Source organism: Rhopilema esculentum, chromosome 3 (genome assembly GCF_057945365.1).
Source record: "Rhopilema esculentum isolate cy_ngs chromosome 3, ASM5794536v1, whole genome shotgun sequence".
Taxonomy (NCBI): domain Eukaryota; kingdom Metazoa; phylum Cnidaria; class Scyphozoa; order Rhizostomeae; family Rhizostomatidae; genus Rhopilema; species Rhopilema esculentum.
In genome coordinates this window covers 67,206-85,812 of record NC_142817.1, presented here as the reverse complement: position 1 = coordinate 85,812, position 18,607 = coordinate 67,206, and the positions used below count along the sequence as shown (strand labels likewise).

Sequence of the window (18,607 nt, the reverse complement as noted above, 5' to 3'; positions counted from 1 at the left end):
CGAATCTTTTGATGCCTACTCAATTGACAAGATTTTAAATACAGTCCAAAGCCTTTCCGTACATTTTCTCAAATAAAAACTAACATTTCGACAATATTTGGCTAGTTTTCGCAAAATACAAAAACCCCCAGCCATTTTGTATTTTGCGAAAATTCTTTAACTGGATCGAATCTTTTGATGCCTACTCAATTGACAAGATTTTAAATACAGTCCAAAGCCTTTCCGTACATTTTCTCAAATAGAAACTAACATTTCGACATTATTTGGCTAGTTTTCGCAAAATACAAAAACCCCCAGCCATTTTGTATTTTGCGAAAATTCTTTAATTTGATCGAATCTTTAGATGCCTACTCAATTGACAAGATTTTAAATACAGTCCAAAGCCTTTCCGTACATTTTCTCAAATAGAAACTAACATTTCGACATTATTTGGCTAGTTTTCGCAAAATATAAAAACCCCCAGCCATTTTGTATTTTGCGAAAATTCTTTAATTTGATCGAATCTTTTGATGCCTACTCAAAAAAACAAAATTTTAAATACAGTCCAAAGCCTTTCCGTACATTTTCTCAAATAGAAACTAACATTTCGACATTATTTGGCTAGTTTTCGCAAAATACAAAAACCCCCAGCCATTTTGTATTTTGCGAAAATTCTTTAATTTGATCGAATCTTTAGATGCCTACTCAATTGACAAGATTTTAAATACAGTCCAAAGCCTTTCCGTACATTTTCTGAAAAAAAACTAACATTTCGAGAATGTCTGGCGAGTTTTCGCAAAATACAAAAACCCCCAGCCATTTTGTATTTTGCGAAAATTCTTTAATTTGATCGAATCTTTTGATGCCTACTCAATTGACAAGATTTTAAATACAGTCCAAAGCCTTTCCGTACATTTTCTCAAATAGAAACTAACATTTCGACATTATTTGGCTAGTTTTCGCAAAATACAAAAACCCCCAGCCATTTTGTATTTTGCGAAAATTCTTTAATTTGATCGAATCTTTAGATGCCTACTCAATTGACAAGATTTTAAATACAGTCCAAAGCCTTTCCGTACATTTTCTGAAAAAAAAACTAACATTTCGAGAATGTCTGGCGAGTTTTCGCAAAATACAAAAACCCCCAGCCATTTTGTATTTTGCGAAAATTCTTTAATTTGATCGAATCTTTTGATGCCTACTCAAAAAAACAAAATTTTAAATACAGTCCAAAGCCTTTCCGTACATTTTCTCAAATAAAAACTAACATTTCGACAATGTTTGGCGAGTTTTCGCAAAATACAAAAACCCCCAGCCATTTTGTATTTTGCGAAAATCTTTTGACATCACCCCCGTCCTTTTCCAGCCACGCGGGTTTCACCGGGAAGGAAACAGGAAAATAGGCCTTGTGGATAAAGGCGTAAATTACCCCTAAAACAACACAGAACACGCAGAATGTTGGGTATTTACCAATTACCAATTAGCAAGCACCTGGATGCTTACTGTTATCGTATTTCGCTGGAATGGGCAATTCACAATTAGGCCGTTCATGGCCTTGGTGTGGTTGGTTTTTGAACCATTTTCCAAAATGTGTCCATGAGCTATCTAACGTTAAATGGGACATGAACTAGGCTATTTGCATGAACAGAGTCGCCCTGAATATGAATTGCTTGTTTTCGGTCGTTGATCTGGGCAAATAAAGTTTTTAGAATCAGTTTTCGCATTTTACAAAATACCACCTCGAAACTTGTATTTTGCGAAATTTCGCATTTTCGCATTATGCGAAAATTTTCACAAAATACAATAAGCCTCTGAGACACACTTTTGTAGCTTAGGACCTGCACTTCCTGCTGGTTTAAGTCAGATTTTGTTACCTCAAACACAAGGGTACATAATAGCTTTTGAAGGTGGTACACTTTTTGACCAGTAAATTCGCATGGAAAATAACATTTAACATTATTTGCCAAAATTTTTATCTGGCTAGATACGCCATAATCTTGTGCATCGAATGATATATAGTTTATCCAGATTCCTTTAGCCGTTTGGCCTTTAGGAAGGAAAAACCAATTTTCGTGTTCAAAACGTTTACCGTAACCTTAAAACGGCTACTGCTGTTGCTGTTGTAGATGGCAAGAAATTAGATGCAAACATCTTTTTTGATGAAGGCTCTCAACGCAGTTACGTTCGCACAGAATTTGCCAATCAGTTAGGTTTGATACCTGGATCTTACGAGCTTTTATCTGTTTCTGGTTTCGGCGGAACTATAACAAAACAGAACTATGGTGTATCTACGATTGGCTTAGAAACCACTACAGGTGTTGAATTTGTTAAAGTTCTTGTTTCTGATGAGATTGTGAAGCCCTTAAATCAAAGTGGCTGCTCTAGCTTAAAAAGTGACCCCCGTTTCCAGAATCTCGTATTTGCAAACGATTTCAACAGTGAGCACTTCACAGTTGATATTCTCATTGGTGCCGATGCCGCCTATCGTTTTCTAGGAGCTGTTAACGATCAATTTCATGAGCCTTTCATCCAGAATTCTAAATTTGGTGCAATTGTTTCCGGACCACTTCCAAAACCAAGCTGTGAAACAACAAATCACGCATTTCCACAAGAAAATGATTAAATGCACACCAACCTTGTTCAATCCAACAATGGATTTGACGCAGATAATGATAAGCCGCTCAATGCTACATTTTCGGTTGAAAATCTAATTGACAATGCTGAACTTTCTATTTAGTTTGAAAGAATTCTTCAACAACAATCATTGAATTTTGATCATGACAAAAAAGAGGCTAATGAATTCCTTCATGATTACCAACAGAAGCTAGAATTTCGGGATGGCCAGCATTTTGCACCTTTGCCATTGAAACATGACCACCCCCCGTTACCATCTAATCTTAGCCTTTGTAAAAGCCGGCTTGCTCAAATGACCGCCCGTTTAAATAAACTAGGTGTCAATACTGTAAAGTGATGGAATCAATACTGTAAAGTGATGGAAGAACATTTGGCTAAAGGGTATATCGAACAACTTTCTGATTTGCAAGAGCCCTGGCCAGAACAGGGATGTCACTACCTGCCACATTTCTTTGTGCTTAAAGATTCCGAAACGACCCCCCTACGTATAGTTTTTGCAGCAAATTCAGGGAAGGTTAGTCTCAATGATTGTTTGTACACAGGCCCTTGTCTATTGAACAATCTCGTAGAATTAATTCTCAAGTTTCGTTTTCCACAATATGCCTTCGTAGCAGATATCAAGAGAGCCTTTCTCCACATAAAGTTACGGGAGGAAGATCGTCCATTTGTTCGCTTTCTCTGGTATAAGGATAACGATCCAACTAAAGCCATCTGTGTCTACACCTATACAACTATAGTTTTTGGTCATACCAGCAGTCCTATATCTCTGGGAGCTGTTTTATTACATCATTTAGAACAATTTCGTTCTCCGTTCGCTGTCGATATTTCCGACAAACTTTACGTAGACAATCTACGTAGACAATATTTAAACGAAGCATGCGATATTATGCAGCAAGGCAATTTTGTACTTCGGCAGTGGTGCTCAAATTCTCAACTGCTGCGCAACGCCGTTGAGGAACAAAACACTAATACTCAGTCTTCAACTGTTTCAATTTTCGGACTTTCTTGGGATTCAAACACAGATGACGGGGTACTGATGGCAGTCTTTGGCACATCATCGGGATCCACTGGAATTTGATGGTAGGCACGGACGAGATCAATCTTTGAAAATATAGTTGCACCATGTAGCGTTGCAGAGAAATCCTGAATATATGAAATTGGGTATCGATCTGGTACTTTTACTTTGTTGAGGGCTCTGTAATCACCGCAAGGATGCCAGTCGCCAGTTGTAGGTTTAGGGACCATGTGGAGTTGAGACGACCAACTACTTTCCGAAGGACGAATGATGCCCAATTGTAGCATGTTGTCAAACTCGGCTTTGGCGACAGCTAAACGATCTGGTGCGAGGCGTCGTGGACGGCAGTAAACAGGTGGACCGTTGGTTCGAATATGATGGGTAACAGTGTGTTTGACAGCAGATTCTTTATAACAGGGACGGGCCAGTGCAGGGAACTTCTTGAGAAGGGCTTGGTATGGAGAAGTTGTGTCTGGAAGAGCAAACATTGGCCTTGGTGAAGGGTGTGTTGATTTGATACCATTTACAAGGTAGTTGTCGTATCAATTAATTTACGTTGGCGCACATCCACTTTCAAGCCAAAGTGGGCAAGAAAATCAGCACCAATAATAGCAATTGGAACGTCAGCAATAAGAAAAATCCATTGAAAATTACGGCGAAGTCCTAAATCCAGAACCAAGGATTTTTCACCATATGTTGAGATTGGAGATTTGTTGACAGCTTGTAGGGTGATAGAAAAGGGTGCTGCTTTTCAAAGCGTGAAGGAGGAAGAACACTTACGTCAGCGCCTGTGTCGACAGGAAAACGTGTGCCAGTAGGACGGTCTGTGACAAAGAATAGGCGACTTTGGTGTAGGGTGCCAGGAAGACTTGTCGCCTCTAGCAGCTGGCGGGGAAGTTTTCCTGTTGCTGAGATGCAGAAGGCTTGAATGTGAAGGAGCATGGTGGATTGCATTTGCGGGCAGCAGAACCAAAACGCCAGTGATACCAACATTGAGAACTTGCGTGACGTTCAGTGCTTGAATTTCGACGATATGGAGAGCGTGATGGAGTGGGACTGCGACCACGTGGACCAGAACGAGGTTGTGAAGTATAACGGTTGGCCAGAGCTTGTACTTGTGCAGATAAGGTGCTTATTTGCTGACGGAGTTCGGCAACTTCGCTTGGTGGTGTTGTGTTGGAGGCAGCAAAAGCAGCAACAGGGGGTGCAGGGGTAGCCACTTCCATTATTTTATCAGCAAATGTTGCTAGATTTTCAGTGGAAACTGATTCGGGAGTAGAGGCTAAAATTAGCTGAGCGTTGATAGGCAGCCGATTTAAAAATATTTTTCGCAATAGGCTGTCTTCGAAACGATTGTCACCAAGAAGTTGTCGCATTTTGCGGAGAAGTTGCGAGGGCTTTCTATCACCAAGTTCCTCTGAAGTCAAAAGCTGGTGAAAACGTTTTTGCTCAGAAGCTCAAGTGCGCTTAATCAGTTCTGCTTTGAGTTGATCGTACGGCTCTGCTGTAGGAGGATTGACAAGCAGGTCGCGTACCTCTTGTGCAATTTCAGGTTGCAGTGAAGCCACCACGTAGGCATATTTGGTGACTTGAGATGTGATATTGCGTGTTAAAAATTGGGCTTCCACCTGTGCAAACCAGACAACGGGATCAGTCGGCCAAAACGCAGCGACTGGAGATAGCATGGCATTGGAGAAAGTAAGCGAACCTGTTGAGGTGCTGGCAGTTGGTGTTTCGTCATTCATTGTTAAGATTGAGCTTTATGAAAAATATGGCCTATCAAATAGCGAGGAATTTGACAAGGGCAAATCAAATAAAAAGCGTGGTCACCAATTTAGTAAAAGCGTTGTTGTTTCTTTTACTAACTAATTTGTGTGTTAGTTTGTATATATATAACTTCTCACCTAGGTGTGTGCAGAAGCGAAGAGTTGAGAAGACTTGTTTTTCTCTGTACCAGAACTCGATTAATCATTTTTACTATTTACACAACTATAATAAAACAGCTCTGTGCCGTGTATAGGGGATTAACTAAAACAAAAGCTAGGAAATAGAAATAGAAATAGCTAGGATAAAAAAGCTAGGATAAAAAGCGAATGTAAATACAAAAGGAATATAAGCTGTTGTGCGTAAGTGCAAATATGTGGCTGAGTATATGGCTGATTAAGTGCAAATAAAATGTCGTATTATAAGTTCAATACATATGTACCAAGTTTAAAATCGATCAGAGCAAGTTGAATTTTGCGTATGCACAGTAGATCCTTTGGTGATACAAAGCCCAAATTTGACACCAGAGTATCTGATTATTTACATATATACGAAGTCTATCAGAGCAAGTGCTTGGATAATTGAATGTATAAGACAATCGATGGAATTCATATTTCGAAAATCGAAATATATAGCGTTTGTGCCCCTACAAGAAATGATAATAATGGAGGAGTCTGATTCGTTTCGAATAACAGAACTTAAACACGTATACACTGGCATAAAAGACTGAAGCACAAGCAATCCACCTCTTTTCGCGGTTATCGTGGTTAGAGAAAGACATACGTACTTTTCAAAGTGAATTTAACAGGTGATTTACCTTTACTTTCAACACTATTTCATTAGATGCTTATACTTGTTTTTAATTACTTATACTTGCTTTTTATTGTTAATAGTCAATTTTTTTAATTACTTGCAATAGCTTATATTCTTTTTAAGACAATTTTTTTAAATTGTTGCCCACCTGAAGCGAAATAGGCTGGTCTCCACGACTCAGCACTTTGAAGTAAGGTATAGGGGTGCTGAGAGACGTCGCTTCAGGTACCTTAGGTTATTGTGTTTGTGTGCTTACAATCCTCCGTTCAGTGCTTAGTACCGACCTTAGTCCATTGACTTTGTACACATGAGTATTGAATAGTCATCTTGTTGAGGTCTAAAGATGTGCACGGGGAGCGTTTGTTACACTTACCAATGATTAGGAACAATTAGATTTTTTTATTTTTTCTTTTCATTTTATTCCCTGATTTATTTCCTGATTTATTCCAAATATATAACAATTTAATAAATACCACTACCTTAAATGTTTAGATTACAATCGAGTACCAAAGCGACGATATGGTAGCAAATAACGCTAGAGAGATAAGATTGAGGAGGAGTGGGTATATCCTAAGATCAATGAGATCAGTAAATCGGAGGATGCGGTGAGTACATTTTTACTTTAACATTTTTTTAATTTGAAACTTTCAATTTTTACAACCATCATTTTTTCAAGTGATGCAACAACATTAGTGGTTGGATTGGGTAATTTTTAGATACAGGTTGTGATGTTAGGGTGTTTTATTTCAGGGAACTAACAAACATGTTCCCCGAAGCGGCAACAACATCCGATGATACAGACATTGAGGAGGAGCACAGAAGGGAGGAGACGAATGCGAGCGGAGGAGGAGGAGGAGACGAATGCGAGCGGCAGCCCTCCCCGGAACACTGAGGATGGAGGTGGAGGAGCGGTCACAACAAGCGCAATCACCGGAATCAACGCCACCCCCCCACATCACCAGAATCAACGCCGCCCCATTAAACGAAAGTCATTAATCATATTTGCTAAGTAATAACTCAATATAACATTTGTCTTCAAATTTATGTGATATATCTTCCAATGTTTCCCAATCAAAAATTTGTAAAGTTAATTTGTATGTATGTAAATTTGTAATGTCATTTTCTCAAATGTTATTACTGTGTGTGTTGGTGGGTTCACCTTCCTAACTACCCTGTCATTCTCGAGAATTGCCAAGTCTAATAATGGAACACTGTTTTTACTGAATATAAGATCAGTAAAATATTTTGCAATGACACTTTTATTTATTTCTTTCTTTGGAAATAAAATGCATCCAATCATACTACATTTTGCAACATTTGTTATAGAGTTTGGTAAATTCAAACTTCTTCTATTTAAAGTTAAACAAATTTTATTACTCATATTACTGGTCTTATCTTCACAGTAATCGAGGTCTCTCCAATATATTGCTTTGGTGAATAGAATGATGGTAGTTTTATAGGGCTGTCTTCATCATCCGTCAACTTGATTGAGATCAGTTGAAATTGAAGGTTTTCTTTTTGTGTAAATATGATGCTCTTCGGTTCATAATATTTCACATATGTGTCAACTTGTGTATCATAAAATGTAAACTTTCGCAGAACTCTATTCTTATCAAGACCTGCTAGGTAGTTATTTTCCAAAATGTCACATTTCACATTGATAGCTGATTCTGGAATAATGTGTATGCCAATAAATTTTAGTATAATGCACCGATTGATTGTTTATTTCCTTTTTATATCGATACAATGTCATGATTTGACTGGGAAAAATATTATCGTGTAATTGGTATTTAGGAACTTTAATCACACCAAGATTAAGCTTCTTTTCAGGGGGTGGTGAATGTTCGCATTCGCTGTTGAAATTCAGAAGACACACCAGGAATTGAGTGACAATTCTCTAATTAAAGACACTCTAATAAACACCCTGAAGACTGACAGAGTGCAGACATGGATAAAAATAATAGTGGCTTCGAGAGACTGTGTAAATTTATTGTGGATGGGAGAACCCCTCATGACCGAGAAGAAATCAGACACTTGTGCAAACTCTTTCTGCTAATCTCCATCAGTAGTTCAATTGTTGTCACAATATTTAGCCATGTTGGTTTTATTTTACTTCAAAGATTTATGAAGTAAAAAAAATCTGTCTCAGAAATGTTACTGTCTTTTTATGTGAAACCTCTATATCTACTGCGCATGCGCAAAACACCTGAAATCTCAAAACCTTTTTTAATCTCAAAAAACACCTCCTCATCCTACACGACATCCCCCCACACAGTGACCTCCTACGCATTCACCTCCTCCTGCAAATCACCCTGCTGCGCAATGCCAGCTGAGTTGATATCCTCGTATACTTACCTACTTATATAGCCATGTTAAAAATTGATACACAGAATCCTAACGATTCCTTGTGCTTAAAAAGAGACGGCAACCCCTTCTACCCAAGAGCCGATGTCAAATGATGCCACCTAGGAGTTGAACCCAGCCATCATATATAACCATGTTAAAAATTTATAAACAGAATCCTACCGATTCCTTGTGATTATAGAGAGACGGAAACCCCTTCTATCCAAGTGGCCATGGCAAATGATGCCACCTAGGAAGTTGTACCTAGCAACAACAAATAACAATGTTGAAAATTTATACCTAGAATCCTACCGATTCTTTGTGCTTATAGAGAGACGGAAACCCATGGCAAATTATATACAAGTTCCCATCGCAAATGATGCCACCTAGAAAGTTGTGCCCAGCCACAATATATAACCATGTTAAAAATTGATATACAGAATTCTACCGATTCCATTTGTTTATAAAGAGACCGAAACCCCTTCTACACAAGTTCCCATGGCAAATGATGCCACCTAGAAAGTTGTACCCAGCAATCACAAATAACCAAGTTAAAAATTTTATAAAGCAAATCCTACCGATTCCTTGTTCTTAAAGAGAGACGGAAACCCCTTCTATCCAAGTGCCCATGGCAAATGCTGCCACCTAGAAAGTTGTACCCAGCAATCATATATAACCATGTCAAAAATTTATGCACAGAATCCAAGCGATTCTTTGTGCTTATAGAGAGACAGAAACCCATGGCAAATTATATACAAGTTCCCATCGCAAATGATGCCACCTAGAAAGTTGTGCCCAGCCACAATATATAACCATGTTAAAAATTGATATACAGAATTCTACCGATTCTATTTGTTTATAAAGAGACCGAAACCCCTTCTACACAAGTTCCCATGGCAAATGATGCCACCTAGAAAGTTGTACCCAGCAATCACAAATAACCAAGTTAAAAATTTTATAAAGCAAATCCTACCGATTCCTTGTTCCTAAAGAGAGACGAAAACCCTTCTATCCAAGTGCCCATGGCAAATGATGCCACCTAGAAAGTTGTACCCAGCCACCACATATAACCATGTTAAAAATTTTTGCACAGAATCCTAGCGATTCCTTGTGCTTATAGAGAGACAGAAACCCCTTCTATCCAAGTGGCCATGGCAAATGATGCCACCTAGGAAGTTGTACCTAGCAACAACAAATAACAATGTTGAAAATTTATACCTAGAATCCTACCGATTCTTTGTGCTTATAGAGAGACGGAAACCCATGGCAAATGATGCCACCTAGGAAGTTGTACCCAGCCACCATATATAACCATGTTTAAAGTTATACACATAATCCTACCTATTCCTTGTGCTTAGAGAGAGACGGCAATCACATCATCGGGGATTGCTTGCCATATTGACAGGACAGGTTCTAGCAGCCCTGCTGAACCCAACTTCCATCCATGAGATAAAGGAGATGGAGGAGGCTTTTCTTTGTGAAGTTGTCTCCAAATGTAAGATTGATAATTTGCTCTTCGATAATGTTGTGCCAGTGAATCCTTAGCAGGTGGAAGCCTCTCTGTATTCTTCTTCTTCATTAAACGCCATTTTGAGGATCTTGCTGCTGGAAGGGATTGACAAGAAAGATCGCGATAGACACATTTTATGGTGAATTTTGTCAACCTTTGCATAAGCTCTGGACATAGCTCAACCTGTAGTCCAAGATCACAAATTAAACTGGCAAACTCTGGAGTTCTTTTCACTTTCTCCAACACTGAGACTTTTCCGTGACCAAAGAAGCCAATGATTGCATCTGCACCTGTGAAGGCATCTATTTGCACAAGGACTGAAGCTAGCTCTGAGGAGCATATGTTTTGACAATCCAACAGATGGCCTTTCTGACATAAGAGCATTTGGCCAAATTGCAACAACATCTGTATCAACACTGTCGAGTATGATCGGGTTTTGGCATTGGGAGAGCATGAAAGATGAGCCTTATATCAGCTTCGTGATGATGGCATTCCAGTTCTGGACTCACAGTTGAGGTCTTCAAATTAACGCATTTTTTCCCCGGTTGTGTAATAAAACTCTTGGTTTTTATTCAACGCTAATGACTTGAACTCTTTCCACAGAAGTTCTTGAAGACGCAGTTTATATCCTTTGTTGACAAAGAAGCTATTGAAGGCTTGGGCTTTCGGTGCAGGTTGGTCGCATTTATTTGATGCTTAATATCTTTGATCGAATTTGAGACATCATAGCGGTCATTGATGAAATGAAATGTTGATGCGTGTCGTGACAGCGCTATTCCAAACATCTCGGCAGCATAATCAGCCCAAGTGAAACTTTGACCATCTTCTTTGCCTCTATCCTCTTGAGTTGGAATTGCTAAGCGCCAGTAAAAACCCATGTCAAGAAGAGCTATCTGTGTGTCAGACAATACTTCTCGTTTGACGTCTTCAAGGATGAGCACATCCACTAACTTTGCTTTGACTGCTTTGCGTAGAGTACTTTTCACGTTGAAAAGAGCTAGTGGCACCTCTGTCAAGCGATAATGGATGATTCTTATGAGATCTAATTGAGCCTTCTGTGCCAACATGACCAGATCCACCATTGCTTAATTTTCCATCACACTCGCTTTCATTTGGTTTGCAGAGGCTGTGCCTTTTGGTTTCTCTTGTGTAATGAAAATGCAAAGACCATTTTTCTTTATTTTATCTGTATTGGCCTTTCTGTTGAGAAAATTCTTTCTTTCAAAAAATATTTATTTGTTTTTCACCTTCTTTGTATGTACTTGAAAAAATCTTCAACGAGACTTGGGGATGCAAGCAATCCAGATTCAAGTGATTGAAGGTCCTTGTGTTGCTGGTCAAAAGGATCACAATTCCACTCTTGTAAGCATCAGCTGAGATCTTGTACAAGCTTCTCGTCAAACCTTAAATTAACTGGAGAGTTTTCAGAATGGCTACAATTCTTTCCTTTATTGCTCGCAGCAGCGTGGAGAGCCTGGCGTGTTGACTCTATCTTGCTAATCGTTTTTGTGTGTGTGTATAACATGCTTTCGTTTTTGGTAAACCCAACCCACCCGGATTGTCATCTCTATTCATTTATCAAAGGGCAATGCGCTGAATGGACGTCCTCTGATTGATGGACAGAAAATGAATATCAAATTATCTACAAGTAAATAATTTAAATTACAACAAATGATTGATTACCTGGAAAAGAGACCTTTGTCTTGTAACATATGCCAACAATATATCACTGAAAGCTGTACTAATGGGATCTTCACAATCATCAGGAAAGTCTTTGGTGGATGGACTACGCAACCATGTACGAAAGCATCTCAGTTCTTCTTGGGGCTGTTTTTCTTCTGTGAGTCTATCTGAATGTGGTGGCCATTCTTGTATGGGCTGATTTTTGAACGTGTCTCGTAGGTGATGTGCGACACTATTCATTGAATGTTCTTTGTCGATTCCCCATGAGTTTATCGTTACCTCTATGTACGTCCCCCCGCTCTGGCTATCATACACAATAGTGCTTTCATTTTTCTGAAATCTGTTATGGAAGCCTAGCTCATCACCAAAGTTGTCTTCTAAAATCTTCTTTATATATAAAGTCCTTTCACATTCCGGATAATTAAAATTATCAAGAAGTTTGTTGTAATCGTTCATTAAGCCTTTTAATGTTCTTGGCTCCCTATCTTTAACTTTATCCATGTACTTTTTTGCTCCAAAAGATGCAAATTTGAGGTTTTTCTATCACGATGCTTCGAATCTTTTCCTCTCATGCAAAATATGCACAGGTTCTTATCATGCAAATTTCCTGTCTGAGACCGTCGATGAACAGAAGATATTTTTGCTGGAAATTGGGAATGCGGCGTGAAATCATTTGACTGTGTACTCTCGGGGAAATTGTCTTGTTGCTTTTTTCGTGGCAAGGCACTTTCAAGTCTTTTGGAATCTCCAAGCTTTAACCTGCATGTCTTGTGAATACAATTACTTTCAGGCCCGCTTTCCCAATTTGTCTCTGTGTAAATTCTTCTGTATGGATCTAATCCCATCCATTTCTCAGCGACAGCTTTGAGATCCTTCCAAGCCCGGGTTTCTTTTCTCTCTTCCTTTGAATCGATACTGTGACATGAGATAATTCAAAAGTTACTGTTTGAATGCTAAGATCAAAGCCAAAGTTTACAACCATGGTAGATTTTGAAAACTATCCATGGTAGATATCATTATATGGAAACTGCCCTTTCAGTTTCCCGTATGTGACGTCATCGACCCTCAGTGACGTCATAGCATAAATTGCTGATATCATAAAAATATAATTTGATGTAAATCACTCGAAAGATTTCCTCACGAGGAGTCAAATGGTGTATAGTTTGAATGAATTTGACTTACTTGTCTCGAGTTTTAACCGTAAAAATGACTTTACAGGTGCATATTTTATGACGTCATTTTCGGCCAACGCCTATCGAAAATCAAAATGTACCCAGGCTCATTTTGAAGAGCGTACTTTGAAATACCAAAATCAACTTTTTAAACAAGTTCTCCTAAAAGTTTTCACGTGACCCTAGATTTCGACCCAACTAAAGACTTAGTGTAAAATGATATAAAAAAATGTAAATAAAGTTTTGAAAAGTCTCCATAAAACTTAATAAATCCCAAAAATCTTGATAAATCTAGATATATTTGTGAAATTCCCTATATATTCCATTACTATCTATGAATCCCATAAATCTCTTTAAATCTCATAAATCCCTGAAAAAATTGCAAGAGATTTATAAATCCATAAATCTCGTACGCTCGTAAGAGTGATTTGCCCCTCGAGCAGTCTGGTGCTCTCCTGTCCACTTTTATAGGATACCTTTCTGTGTAAGTTCAGTCAAAAGAGCTGCCATGGTTGCAAACTGAGGGATGAAACGCCATAATACCCTGCTAGTCATAAGAATGATCTAAGCTTGTCCAGGTCAGTTGGTGGGGGTAAATCCTGCACAGCCTTAATTTTAGATGGATCAGCATAAAACTCTTTACTTGAGACACAGTGACCTAAATAAATGACCTGCTGGGCACCAAAAGAGCATTTGAAGTCTTGACATGCAGCCCATTTTCACGAAATCGTTGCAAAACGGATGTTAAATGTTCACAGTGTTTTTCAATTTTGTCAAAAAATAATGATTACGTGATCAAAATTACAAAGGCATATATCATTGGCTCCGACGCCAGTTGGAAAGTGGAGGGGCGAAGAGAAAATATAACAATCATAACAAAGGTTTTTAAAAAAAGCTTTATTGTTTTGCCAAAAAATGAGGGGGCCGTTGCCCCCCCTCCTTCGTCGGAGGCCCTGATATATCATAGATTAAACCTGATAATATAATGCTAACGGCCCTATCGAATGTTGCTGGAGCTGTTGAACATCCATATGACATAAAAGCAATTCAAATAGGCCACCAGGGGTAATAAAAGCTGTTTTTTCTATCTTCTGAGGTCATACTTACATGTCAGTAACCACTGTGGAGATAAAGAGTACCAAAGAGCTTATTGTTATGAGGGTCATGAAGGTCATCTCCTCTAGGCAAGGGGTGAGCATCTTGCTTGGTGACAAGGTTTAGCTTTCGGTAGTTAAGGCAATATCTATAGGACCCATCCTTTCTTTTTTAACGAGGACAACAGGAGACGCCCAAGGGCTAGTGGTTGTAATGTTTTGAATAAATTAACATATTATGACGTAACGGTACTTAGAGTTAGTTGTAGAGCACGAGGCCATGGAGTAAAACGTATTATATGTGAGCACATGATTAGGCCCTTTTTAACAACATAACACTTGGCGACGAGGATTAAAACAAAAAGCAGATAACGTGGGGGGAAAGCACATAACATTTCTGTTAAGTTTCAGAATTTAAGATGGCCACGGCAGAACGATTAGATTTATTACCGCTTCCACCGTTCGACCCTGTGTCCGACCCGACGTCCATAAGCCAACGATGACAGCAATGGAAACGCCGCTTCGAAACATATTTACTTGCTGTAAATATAACTGATGATGCTCAGAAACGTGCCTTACTATTGTACCAAGCAGGTGCCGCCACTCAAGAAATTTTCGATTCCCTCCCAGTTGAGCAAGATGAAGCTACAGATTACAAGACAGCGTTGGCGAAACTTGACACTTACTTTGCCCCGCTGTTGCCTAAAGATTGCTGAAAAGAGAGACTTCTTACTTGGCGACTTTACTATTAGAGAACTGTAACCGAATAAATGAATAACAGAACACGAGTAAATAAGAATACGTAAGGACGGACTATTTACATAGGCAGGGGGTATACTAGTCCAACATTCCTCCCCACCTTTATAAGATTTAATGTTCGACAACGTTAATACTGTCCCAGGGAATGCCCCCTTCTATTGTTCTCTGTCTCCGATTTCTCATCGGGTACCTTCGATTCTGTCCTAGATCTTCACGGTCGTCTGCGTTAGTGTCCCATTCGTCTGAGCTACTAAAATCCTCGTCTATAAATAGTATCATTGATTTAGTCCCGAATCTCTTGGGCCACAATGTTGCCTTCATTGTTGTTTGTCGTTATGTTGCGCATTCTCTGGTGTGTCCATAATCTTGGCGGGGTATAATCGATTATGATGAACGACTTGCTTTTTCTTTGTCAAATCATTTTGTATGCGAAAGTTCACTCCGTTTGCAAGCTTCTCTAAAATGGTCCAGGGGCCATTTCTTCGAGGAGCTAATTTCTGGGTTTCGCCAGTCTTGAAATACTTCCTTTTTAACCACAACTTATCTCCCTTCCGATAATTATGGAAGTTTATATTCCTATTGTACTGTCTCTGCATCTGGGTGCGATTCAAACAGAGTCTTGTCGCGACGTGGTAATATACTTCCGCGAGACGTACTTTTGTTTCTGTTGCATAGTCTGATGCTGTTGCGATATCGGTAGCTTGGGGGGTCTTACTGCCGAGAATGAGATCTTGTGGCAATGTTGGTTCCCTTCCAAATACTATGAAATAGGGTGTGCATTTCGTGACTGAGCTTTCACTGGTGTTTAATGCAAAAACCACTTCTGGTAGGAGGAGACACCACTGCTTTTGAGGTAAGTCGCGATCGAGGAGTAAAGCACGTATAACCTCTTTGATGTTTCCAATGTTACGTTCAGCAAAACCATTACCTTGACTGTGGTACGCGGAAGATCTCCTCTTTTCGATGTTGAATATCTCGCAAATTTCATGAATCAAATTTCCATCTACGTTTGGTCCCTGATCAGACAAAAGGAAGTATGGGGATCCATGTTTAAAGATCCATGATTTTCGGAAAGCTTGACATACTGTTGTGGCATGCTGATCTTTCATGGGCACTGCTTCTATGTATTTTGAAAAGACATCACCGATCAGGAGCATGTATTTGAAACCGCTGTCATCTGGTGGTAGTACTGCAACATCGATGGACACAAATTCCATTGGTGACTCTGGGATGTGCAACGGCAACAGTGGTGCTTTAGGCACTTGTGTGTCACGTTTAGTGCGTTGACATACCGAACATGTGACGATGAATCGGTGAACGAATTTGTACGTATTGGGCCAATAAAATCGGTCTTTGAGGAGTGCATATGTTTTATCAGTGCCAAAGTGGGCCATTTAATGAATAGCGAGTGTCACAAAGCGTCTCACTGAAGCAGGCAAAATAGGTCTTCCCGACTTAGTGAGGATGTTATCTTCTACTCTTAATTGACTGGAAACTCGTTTCAAGCGTCCTTCCCGAATGGTATTGCCTTCAGTAATCAAACGCTTAGCAGGTCCTACTACTGGGTCAGAATTTTGTTCTGCTTCTAATTGTTCTTTGAAGTCTTTGGCAGTATGGTTGATTGCATACACCTTATCTTCGAAAATTATATCGAAGTGATCTGTATTAGCTGTAGCTCCAGGTGTCCTTGACAGCGCATCTGCTTTCACATTCAATTTCCCCGGTTGGTATTGGACTGTGTAACTGTATTCTTCGAGTTCTGATAACCATCTTGAAAATTTGCCACGAGGGTCCCTCTGGTTGCACAGGTGAACTAACGGATTATGGTTGGAGTTCAAAACAAAATGCGTTCCAGCGAGATAGACATGCCAATTTCGTACAGCAGTCAGCAGGGCAAAGGCTTCTTTACTGTGGGTAGACCATTTCTGTTGACATTTTGAAAGCGTGGTGAAAAAATAGGCCACAGGATGGATACTGTTATCATTCTGGACTTGAGAAAGTACGCCTCCTACTGCTACGTCACTTGCATCAACTTCTACAATAAATCGTTCACCACATCGTGGAAAGGCTAGTGTGGGCTCTGAGCATAATTCGTTTTTCAGGGAAATGAAAGCTCTTTCGCAACTCGGGTCCCATTGATACACGACTTGTTCACTGGTGAGTTTATTGAGTGGCTTAGAGATTTCAGCAAAATCTTTTATGAAATTTCGATAGAATCCTGCAAGTCCTAGGAAACGCTTTAACCCTATCCAGACTAGGGGGGGGGGGGGGGGCACAAAGTGCCCCCCTAGTTGGTTTTTCTTACATAAATTCTGGAGTTTTAAAGCAATACCCCTCAGACCTCCTGACTTTTAGTGTCAACCTGTCTGACATATGTTCATATAGAAAGATAATTTTTTTTGTTAATCAGGGGGTTGTGTAGGGGCGTTTTCAAAACTAGTGAAGTAAAAAAAAGTTTAATCTGCCACAGATTCGCAACAAAAGTAGATATATTGATGAAAACTGGTATCTAGGAATTAATTTGTGCTCTCTTCATGATTCTGACCAGAAAATATAAATTCAACATCCTTTTCTATGATTTTTCTGCTGCGCATGCGCACACATTTTTTGACATATTTATAGGTTTTACATTAATAAAACTGCAAGTTTAGATTAATTTGTCTGCTAAGGCATTAAAAATGAACTTACACAACATTTGGTGGTATCGATCATTTAGTTATATAGAAAGAACTTATGCCAAATACAAAATATGTTGAGTTCTTGTGTTGGAGCGTTAATAAATTTGAGAAATAACATTAAAATTGTGTCATTCTGATTGTTTCTATTAGAAAATGCAACAAATTTGCTTTTTTTAAAATCTTAGCCCGATGCTTTGGAATTTATAAATATTTTAAGATTTTCTAAAATTTTCTACATTTTTGCTCCACCCGACCACCATTATGATGACGTCATCGTTAAACCATGTGACTTAAAAAGTGAACAATAGTACTAAAATGTGGAGAATAGATAAGAGTACCATCAAAACAAAATTCATTGTCCTAGCTAGAGGGACAGAGAAATTACGGAGGGAGGGCACTTTGTGCCCCCCCCCCTAGTCTCCCGAAAGTTCCAAAAAGACTAGTCTGGATAGGGTTAAGTCTTTCCTGGTTGTTGGGCGTTCAAAATCACGTATCGCATCGGTGAGACGTTTCTGTGGTTTGATACCAGTGATGGACAATTCGTATCCGAAAAATTCCACGCTTTCTTTCGCAAATGCACATTTTGATTGCTTTAATGTGATGCCTGTGTTACGCAATCTGCTGAATACTGCTTCAATGTCCTTTAAATGCTCGTCGAAGGTTCTGCTAAAAATAGCAATATCATCGATGTACGCCAACGTTCGCTCGGCGGGTAGCCCTGAGAGACAAATGTTCATTAATCTTTGATATAATGCTCCTGCATTACATAAACCGTACGGCGTTACGTTGAACTCAAACTTTCCTCGAGGAACAGAGAAAGCAGTTTTTTCTTTGTCTTCTTCTTTCAACGGCATAGACCAACAGGCTGATGCTGCATCAAGAGTTGTCCAGTAAACTGCGCCAGCCATTTTATCAATAACGTTCCTAATGTGAGGCAAAGGGTATGTGTCTTTTTTGGTCACATCATTTAACTTTCGAAAATCGCAAACAAAACGTGTTGTATTATCTTTTTTCTTAACCAAAAGGATAGGACTATTTCAGGGTGATTCAGAAGGTCTTATGATGTCATTGTCCAGCATGTCGGTGATCTGGAAATTGATTTATGGTTCCCATGCGGTTGGTACACGGCGTGGTTTTTGATAAATGGGCATTGAGTCATCTGT

At 39.2% G+C, this 18,607-nt stretch overlaps 1 long non-coding RNA gene across 1 annotated transcript; it reads left to right on the top strand.

Moving 5' to 3' along the window:
* The first annotated feature begins 6,669 nt into the window (after positions 1-6,669).
* On the top strand, positions 6,670-17,036 carry LOC148960475 (uncharacterized). Its single transcript, XR_016144688.1, has 2 exons — positions 6,670-6,810; positions 6,956-17,036. It is a non-coding gene; the product is annotated as an uncharacterized LOC148960475 (long non-coding RNA).
* The last annotated feature ends 1,571 nt before the right edge of the window (positions 17,037-18,607 follow it).